This window comes from Arvicanthis niloticus, chromosome 17 (assembly GCF_011762505.2).
Source record: "Arvicanthis niloticus isolate mArvNil1 chromosome 17, mArvNil1.pat.X, whole genome shotgun sequence".
Classification (NCBI taxonomy): Eukaryota; Metazoa; Chordata; class Mammalia; order Rodentia; family Muridae; genus Arvicanthis; species Arvicanthis niloticus.
In genome coordinates this window covers 624,828-635,069 of record NC_047674.1, presented here as the reverse complement: position 1 = coordinate 635,069, position 10,242 = coordinate 624,828, and the positions used below count along the sequence as shown (strand labels likewise).

The following is a 10,242-nucleotide window of genomic DNA, read 5'->3' as shown; positions in this document are numbered from 1 at the left end:
GGTGTCCTCCCCACAGTCCACCACAGAGACATCCTACCCATGTACACCACAGGGAGGTCTTTTCCACTGTTCACCATAGGGATGTACTCCCCTACTCCACAACATGGACATCCTTCCAATGTCCACAAAAAGAACATTATTGCCACAATTTAGCACAGGAATGTCCTCCCCACTGTCTACTACAGCAACGTTCTACACATTGTCCACCACAGGGAGGTCCACCCAACTGTCCACCACAATGATTTTCTCCCCACTGTCAATCAGAGAGGTCCTCCGCACTGTCCACCACAATGTCATCTTCACCAATATCCAGCACAGTGAAGTCCTTCCCACTCTTCAGCACAGGGACATCCTCCTGTTCACAACAGGGACATCCTGTCCAATGTGTACCACAGGGACATCCTTTCCACTGTCCACCAGAGGGACATCCTCCCCAATGTTCACTACAGAGTGTCACTACAGAGTGGACAACCCCACAGTCTACCACATGGACGTCTTTCCCACTGTCCACCAAAGAAACATCCTGCTCACTTTGCACTACAGGAACATCATCCTATACACAAAAAAAGACATCCTCACGACTGTGCACCACAGGAATATTCTTTCCAGTGTCCATCAGAGAGATGTACTTCCCACTGTATAACACAGAGATGTCCTCCCTGCTGTCCACCTCAGGGACATTCTTCCCATTTTCCACCACATAAACGTCCTCCCCACTGTCCACCAAAGAGATGTCCTCCCCACATTCTGGCAGAGACGTCCATCCCACTGTCCACAACAGAAATGTCCTCCCCATTGTCGACCACAGGGAGGTACTCCCAACTTTCCATTACAGAGACATCCTTTCCACGCTCCACCAAAAATATATCCTTCCCACTGTCCACAACAGGGACATCCTCCTGTGTACTAAAGGACATTTTTACGACTGTACACAACATGGATGTCCTCAACAATATGCACTACAGGGAAGTCCTCACCACTGTCCACCACACGAATATCCTCACTGTCAACCACATGGACATCCTTATGCCTGTCCACAACAGTGATGTCCTCCCCACTGTCCTCCAAAGGGACATCCTTTCCACTGTCGACCACAAGGACATCATTTCAATGGTGTACTACAGGGAAGTCCTCTTCACTGTCCACCACAGGGATGTCCTTCCCACTGTCCACCACAGGGACATCCTCCTGTGCACAACAGGGATGTTCTTACCATTTTCCACACCAGTGATGTCTTCTGCACTCCCCACTACAAGGACATCCTTATCACAGTCCACCAAAGAGACATTCTCTTGTGCACCACAGGAGCGTTGTCCTTACTGTCCGCAAGGCCGTCATCCACATTGTCCACCATGGTGTGTTGCGCGCGCCTCTTGAGTCCTCTTCGCCCGCGAAAGAGAACACGAGAGACAGTATTCGGGTAGTTACTACAAACGAGGCTTTACTCTGTATCACACACGTGAAGAATGCGGAAGGCCTGAAGACAGGAAGAGGCACCGCTTAAATACACGCTAGAGTGACATATTCACTTCTGATTGGCTGTTCACTCACCACCCAATATTACGCCTCGGGATTGGCCAGTGACTTTGGCGCGCTTTCTGCCTTTGCAGCTGCGCAGTTACTTGTTTACTTGTGGGAGGACAGGATGCCCACGCCATCTTGGAATGGCAGGTTATACCACCACTAACAGTGGCTTCCTACATCTCCCCCTGTTTAAATTATTAATATGAAACAGCCTTTTGCTTATTAAGCGCAGCACCAATCAAGATTCGAACTCAAACCCGATCAAGCAAACTCCATCTTGGGGGAATAAGCGATCAAGAGCTTATAGCCCGAAGATTCTCCTTTACCCTACCAGGTGCAATGGAAACAAGTCCTCTGGGTGCAAGGGCTAAGGGGATGTAAAGAGGAATTGACACCCGTCCCTGTGCAATGGAGTATAGCTCCCAGGAGTGCAAGGGCTGTCAACCTACTATTCAGGTACCACAGCTGTTTAGGCAAGGGCTGGCCGGACTTTTAGACCTCTCATCGACCCAGTGCAATGGGCTGAACCCTTGGGGTGCATTGACTGAGGGTCTCAGTCATCGGTTACTTTCTCAGCCTAGATAGTCAAATTTCAGGGAGAGATGCTTGCTCCAAGACTGCGAGTGCTTGGGCTATAACGGCCTTGTCACGTTTTTGTTGGGCTCTGAGCTTACAGACCAACCATCATGAACACCAATCCACAATATAGGGCTGCATCAAAGAGGGTCATCCTCACCACTGTCCACCACGGGGATGTCCTTCACACTTTTCAACAGAGGCACATCTTCCTCAATGTGCACAAAAGGGGACATCCATTTACTGTCCAAAACAGGTATGTTCACCACTGATAAGTCCTCCCTGCTCTCCACCACAGGGACAGTCTTCCCACTGTCCACCAAAGAACATCTTTTCCTCTGTCCAACACAGGTCCATCCTCTCCACTGTCCACAAGAGGGACGTCTTTCCCATTGTACAGGACAGAGAGGTCCTTTCTGCTGTCCACCACAGAGACATTTTTCTCACTGTCAATCATATAGATGTCCTCTCCACTGTCCACCTCAATGATATCCTTCCCACTTTAAACCGGGATTGTCCTCCCCACTGTCCACCACAGGGACGTTTTTCCATGGTCCGCCAAACAGATGTCCTTCCCACTCTCCACCACAAAGATGTTCTACCCACTGCCCTCCACAGAGATGTCCTCCCCACTGTCCAACAAATGGACGTCCTTCCCACTGTCCACCAAAGGTACAATTTTTAAACTGTCCACCTAAGTTATGACCTCCCCTGTCTCCACCAAAGGGGCATCCTTCATGCTGTCCACCACAGGGAGTTCCTCCCCAACGTCCACCAGAGGGACATCCTTCCCACTTTTCACCACAAGAAGGTCTTTCCCAATGTCCACAACAGGAACGTTCTTCCCACAGTCCACAATATATATGTCCTTCCAATGTCCACCACAGGGACCTCCTTTACACTGTCTACCAAAGGGAGTTCCTCTATACTGTCCACCACATTTATTTTCTTTCCACTGTCCTTTATAGGCATGTCCTCGGCCCTGTCCACAACAGGCATGTCCTTTCCATATTCCAACACAGGGACCTCTTCCCACTGTCCACCACAGGGATGTCCTTTCCACTGTCCACCAAAGGGATGTCCTCAGCACTCTCCACAATAGGCATGTCTTTCCCACTGTCCCCCACAGAAAGGTACACCCTGCTGTCCACAACAGGAACTTACTTCCCAATGTCCACTAAATGATGTCCTCTCCTATGTCCACCACAGAGACATCCTTCCCACTGTCCAGCACATGTTGTTTCTCCCTACTGTCCATGAGAGGGATACGCTTCCCACTCTCCACAACACTGACATCATTCCCAACATCCACAACATGGACTTCCTTCCCACAATCCACAACATAAATGTCCACCCCACTGTTCAACACATGGACTTTCTTCCCACTGTTCACCACAGTAAGGTCCTCTTTAGTGTCCACCAAAGGGATGTCCTTACCACTGTCCAAACCAGTGACATCCTCCACACTGTCCACAACAGGGATATCCTTCCCACTGTCCACCACAGAAAGGTCCTCCCCACTGTCCACCACAGGGATGTCCTTCCTGTAGAGATCTGTGCCCGTGTTTATGAATAATCGCTATTGCAGGATGTCGCCCACATCAGCTGATGATTTTGGTGGATAGGTTCCGTGGGCATGCGCAAGGGCTAAGAGCGTGCCAACTCATGGCTCAACCCGGGGCATCATATGGGTAATGAGCGAACAGCCAATCAAGTATGTACATGCCACTTTAAGGACTATTTAAGCTGGCACCATTTGGGGTTCTTTGTCTTCCTCTTTCCATCGCAATAAATGCTTGCTGCAGAAGGATCCTGGTGCCCGCGTGCATTTTTGCTGGTGAGATGATAGCACGGGTTACAGCTGGTGCTAAAACCTGGGAACTCTGGGAAGCCTCACCATCTCCTGCTCCGAGGAGACCCTCTGTTATCACGGAGAGGATTCAGAACTGCAGGACAAAGGTAAGCTCTGAAATGCATGTTTGGTCTTGATTTGGCCCATTTCTCACCTCAATTAACAGGAGCGGTTGTAGCATTCCCTCTGGTTTTAGTAGTTCTCATTCTCTTTCTTTTGGTTTCATTTTGCTTCCATAAAGGCTGGTGTTAAGAGACTTGCTGCCATTGGGCGTGGTTAGACAGATGTACATAAGTGGTGCCCCTCCCTGTGTGTCAGCTTCTCTGGTAGATAAGAGAGCAGCATGGGGGCTTCACATTCCGTGATTATGGTGCTTCAGTCGCTCTTGCGACAGTATGAATTAAAAGTCTCTACAAAAAACATTGGAGGGGTTTGTGAAGGAGGTAAACCACATGGCGCCCTGGTATATATGCTCAGGGTCACTAAGCTCACCTCCTGGGACAAACTGGAGGGTGACTTGATTAGAGAACAGCAGAATGGGAAATTAATGCCTAGAACTAGACTGCTGTGGAGGCTTGTGAGATCGTTTTTACAGGACGAGAAATGCCGCTCGACTATAGCCACAGGCCAGGGAGTATTGGAAGAGTTACAGGACAGCATGTCAGAAGCAGAGTGGGATAAAAGGTTAGGAGCTCACAAAGAAAGAAAAGGTATACCTAAGATGAAAGTCCCTTCCAAAGACGGCCAGTCTGCGGAGGAGAGAGATAAGGGAAAGGATGCCCTGGGAGAGAAACTTAAGGAGAACAAAGATAAGAGAAAGGATGCCCTGGGGGAGAAGCATGAGGAGGGAGAAAGGAAGCCGGAAAGGAAATCTCTTTATCCGGTACAGGAACTGGAGGCCTTAGAGATTGATAGCTCTGAGTCAGAGGAACTAAGCCCCTCTGAGGAGGAAGACTTAGATGAAGAGGCAGTCCGCTATGAGGAGGAACGGTACTATCCAGATGAGCGGCTGCCGCTACAAAATCGAAAGCAAAAGAAAACAGGAAATAGGAACTGCACAGCCTCTCAGCCTGTTGCGCCCACCCAACCTATTGTCCCCAGTGCCCCTCCGCCTTATGCAGAGAAGTGCTGCTCAGACTCCTTCCTTTCAAAGGGAGATAAAAGAAAGTTATTACAAGCCTTTCTGGTGTTTGAGATTGCGGAGGGAGATTGCGCCCACGTACCAGTAGACTATACCCCTATTAAGGAACTTGCTGAACCAGTTAACAGATATGGAGTTGATGCTAATTTCACAGTCATGCAGCTTGAGAGACTTGCCACTATGGTAATGACTCCGAATGATTGGCAAAATACAGTAAAAGCTGTTCTCCCTAATATGGGACAGTACATGTAATGGAAAGCGTTATGGCATGATGCTTCTCAAGTACAGGCAAGGGCCAACGCCAATGAGGAAGGCAATTAAAGAGAGTGGACGTTTGAACTGTTAACAGGACAAGGACAGTTTGTTAATGACCAAACAAATTATGATTGGGGAGAATATGGCCAAATTTCAGCTGCTGCTATTAAAGCATGGAAGGCCCTCTCAAAGAAAGGTGAGGCCGGGGGACACCTAACAAAAATATTACAAGACCCACAAGATCCATTCTCAGACTTTGTGGCTAGGATGACAGAAACAGCAGGCAGGATTTTTGGAGACCCAGAGCGAGTTAAACCACTGATAGAACAACTGGTGTATGAAAATGCCTCACCAGAGTGCAAGGCAGTCATTACCCCTAGAAGGAACAAAGGTTTGACAGACTGGATAAAGGTTTGCTGAGGACTTGGAGGCCCGCTTACTAATGCCAGCCTTGCAGCAGCTATCTTACAAAGCCCAAACCGCCCAAGTCCTGGCAGCCGTAAAGTCTGGATAACTGTGGCAAACCGGGTCATTTGAAATGAGAATGTCGTGCTTCCACGCAAAAACGAACTCCAGGGCTTTGTACCAAATGCAAAAAAGGTTATCATTGGGCTAATGAGTGTTGTTCAGTTAGAGATATTCGAGGAAGTCTTATTCAACATGATTCCCTACCAGTGGAAAGAGATGAAGGCATTCCAAAACACGGGTTTCCGGGCCCCAGATCCCAGGGCCCCAAAAAATATGGGACACAAGTCGGCAACTGAAGGACACCTCTAGCCGCAGAGCTACAAGAGGCTCCACAGGACTGGACATCCGTTCCATCTCCCAATTCTTATTAATGCCTCATGTGGGCGTACAACCTATCACGTTTGATTTTAAAGGTCCCCTGCCTGAGGGAAGTGTCGGCCTCATTCTAGGTCGCTCCTCTCTTACCTTGAAAGTGCTTGTGGTTCATCCTGGTGTGATAGACCAAGACTATACCGTGGAACTTCAAGTTCTCTGTTCTTGTCCACAAGGCATATTTTCTATCTCTCCCAGAGATAGGATTGTTCAATTGGTTGTCTTTCCAAGTTTACATAATTGTTTCCCATCCACCAGGATGCCTAGAGGGGCCAAGGGACATGGTTCTTCAGGAACTGACTTTGCTCACTTGGTAGTTGACCTTAAAACTAGACCCACCTTACAATTAAGAATAGAGTGGAAGAACTTTATCAGAATTTTGGACATAGGAGCTGATAAAAGTATTATTTCCTACAACTGGTGGCCTAAGGCGTGGCCTGTTACACAATCATCCCACTCCTTACAAGGGTTGGGATATGAAAACAGCCCTGCAGTCAGTTCACACTCACTCATTGACTTGGCAGGCCCCAGAAGGTCAAACAGGAAGCTTTATACCTTATGTGCTTCCTCTCCTCGTTAATCTCTGGGGAAGAGACATCTTACAAGACCTAGGATTAACATTAACTAATGAGTACTCTCAACAAGCTATCGATATTATGAAAAGGATGGGATATAAGGAAGGAAAAGGCCTTGGCAGAAAAGAACAAGGAAGATTAAGCCCAATCTCACAAGAGAGTAATACAGGAAGACAAGGTTTGGGTTTTCCCTAGTTGCCATTGAGGGTTCTATGCCCATACCCTGGCTTACAGAGGAGGCTGTTTGGGTTCCTCAATGGCCCCTATCCTCTGAGAAATTGGAAGCTGCTACAAGGCTGATTAAAGAACAAGTACAGCTTGGTCATTTAGAGCCTTCCACCTCTCCTTGGAATAAACCTATTTTTGTCATAAAAAAGAAGTCAGGAAAATGGAGACTTCTCCATGATCTGAGGGCCATTAATGCACAGATGCAGCTGTTTGGCTCTGTACAACGAGGCCTACCTTTACTTTCTGCTTTACCTAAGCAATGGAGGATTATAATTATAGACATTAAAGATTGTTTTTTTCTCCATTCCTTTATGTCCACAAGACAGACAAAGATTTGCATTTACCTTACCTGCTGTTAATCACCTTGAACCAGACAAAAGATATCAGTGGAAAGTTTTGCCTCAAGGCATGGCCAATAGCCCCACTATGTGTCAGTTGTATGTGCAGATGACCCTTGAACCAGTTAGAAAACAGTTTCCCTCTTTGTTATTAGCCCACTATATGAATGACATTCTTATGTGCCATAAGGAATTAGTTGTTTTGCAGACTGCATACCCTTTATTACTAAAAACCCTGGGACAGTGGGGCCTGCATATTGCTACTGAGAAGGTTCAAATTTCAGAAATTGGCTCCTTTCTAGGGACAGTTATTTACCCAGAAAAAATAGTTCCTGAGAAATTAGAGATTCACAGAGACCATTTGCACACTTTGAATGATTTTCAAAAATTATTGGGTGATATAAATTGGTTGAGACCATTCCTGAAAATTCCCTCTGCTGAATTAAAACCTTTGTTTGATATTTTGGAAGGGGATGCTCATATTTCCTCGCCAAGAGCCTTAACACCGGCTGCAAGCCGCGCCCTATAAGTGGTAGAAAATGCCTTACAAGATGCCCAGGTAAAACGCATAGATGAAACCAAAGCCCTTGATTTATGTGTTTTTAAAACTAGACACTTACCAACTGCTGTGTTATGGCAGGAGGGGCCCTTGTTATGGGTTCATCCCAATGCTTCTCCCACAAAGATTATTGAATGGTATCCAGATGCAGTTGCTCAGCTTGCCCTTCGTGGGCTAAAAGTAGCCATTACCCATATTGGAAGGGAATCTAGGGTTATAATAGTGCCTTATACTGCCCATCAAGTCCAAATATTAACTGCTACCTCTGATGTTTGGGCGGTATTGGTCACTTCCTTTAATGGTCAGATAGACAATCATTATCCCAAACATCCCATTTTGCAATTTGCCTTAACTCAAGCTATTGTATTTCAATGCACTGTATCTCAGGAACCACTCCTAGATGGAATGGTAGTTTATACAGACGGGTCAAAAACAGTAGTGGGTGCCTATGTGGTTAATAACAAAGTCACATCCAAACAATACCATGAAACCTCACCTCAAATTGTGGAATGTTTAATGGTGTTAGAGGTTCTGGAAATTTTTCCAGGTCCTTTAAATATTGTTTCAGATTCCTTCTATGTGGTTAATGCTGTAAAGGCATTAGAAGTAGCTGGGTTAATTAAGACAGAAGTTTTTCAAAAGATTCAGCTAACCTTGGTTAATAGAAAATTCCCTGTTTTTATTACACATATTAGGGCTCACTCAGGTCTTCCGGGACCCATGTCCCGAGGAAATGACCTGGCAGATCGAGCCACAAAGTTGATTACGATTGCCCTTTCGCCAAAATTGGACTTGGCTAGAGACTTTCATAAAAGATTTCATGTGACAGCTGAGACGTTACATCGTCAATTTGACATAACTAGAAAAGAAGCTAGAGATATAGTGACTCAATGTCAAAATTGCTGTCAATTCTTACCTGTGCCTCATGTTGGAATTAACCCCTGAGGAATCCAGCCACTAAAGATCTGGCAAATGGATGTTACTCACATCCCATCTTTTGGCAAATTGCAATATTTACATGTTTCCACTGATACTTGTTCTGGAATTATATTTGCTTCTCTATTAGCTGGAGAAAAAAGCAGCCCATGTTATTCAGCATTGTCTCGAGGCATGGAGTGCCTGGGGAAAGCCTAAAATCCTTAAGACTGACAATGGACCAGCTTACACTTCTCAAAAGTTTGGACAATTCTGTCTCCAAATGGGGGTGACCCATCTGATGGGTCTCCCTTATAACCCTCAAGGACAATGCATTATAGAACGGGCTCATCGCACTCTCAAGTCTTATTTAATAAGACAAAAAGGGGAGTCGAGGAGGCCCTACCCTCAGTGCCATGAGTAACCATCTCTATAGCACTCTTTACTCTTAATTTTCTAAATCTGGACAGTCATAGCCATACGGCAGCTGACCATCATTGTTTAGAGCCTGATAGGCCAAAGGAGATGATCAAATGGAAAGATGTCCTGACTGGTCAATGGAAAGGTCCAGATCCCGTTTTAATAAGATCCAGGGGAGCTGTTTGTGTTTTTCCACAGGAGGAAGATAACCCGTTCTGGTTACCTGAAAGATTGATGAGAAAGGTCCTAACACCTGGAAATGAACCAATGGATTCCTTGGAAGTTAATTCCAGTTCTCACGATGATTCTCCAGAATTGGGTTCCTAGTATATGGGGAGAATATTGTTGGGCTATTCTATCTGCCTTTCCAAAACCTGTGCCGGTCAGACATGATGAAAGTTTTTCCTAAAATCTTTACAACAAATAAGACTCTAGATCTGCCCTATTTGCCATATGACCCTACAAGGGCCCCATTAGGTGAGAATCACTCCTTGCCAGAATGAGGCTCTCTTTGTTTTCAAACAACTGAGAACAGAGACTGTATACCTCTCTCGAGGAGGGCTTTGGGGGTGGTTTTATGATAAGAGAGGATGGGTGAAACTGACAATTAAGGGAAACAATAACCTTACTGAGTTCTCACAATCCTTTTGGCAACCGGCTGTTTGGCTAAACGGGACATTTTTACCACCCAACTTCTCAGATGGGGAGCACCCCTGTCAACCCAAAGTCTCCCCTCTTTATAGCGTAGAAGATGAGGGAGGAATTCTGCCCTGGTCTGAACGTCAGTCCTGTATAACACGATGGACAGATACCAATAAGACTTTCTCTTTCTCACCCAACATGATGTTGGACCCCAAATCTGATACGGTAATGAGAGAAGGCCCTTTTTTACAGGGCCATAATATGAACCCTTTTCACAAATGGCTACTCTGTGAAATTAATGGTAGTTGTGCTGCTATTAACCCCCTAGTATTTCTTCAAGGTGGGGCGGCTGGAAGGCCATCCTTTACGGGAGTTAT

The 10,242-nt window shown here is 46.2% G+C and overlaps 1 pseudogene; it reads left to right on the top strand.

Annotated features, from left to right (window-relative positions):
- The first annotated feature begins 4,319 nt into the window (after positions 1–4,319).
- Positions 4,320–9,386, top strand: LOC143434886 (igE-binding protein pseudogene; annotated as a pseudogene).
- Positions 9,387–10,242: the final 856 nt, after the last annotated feature.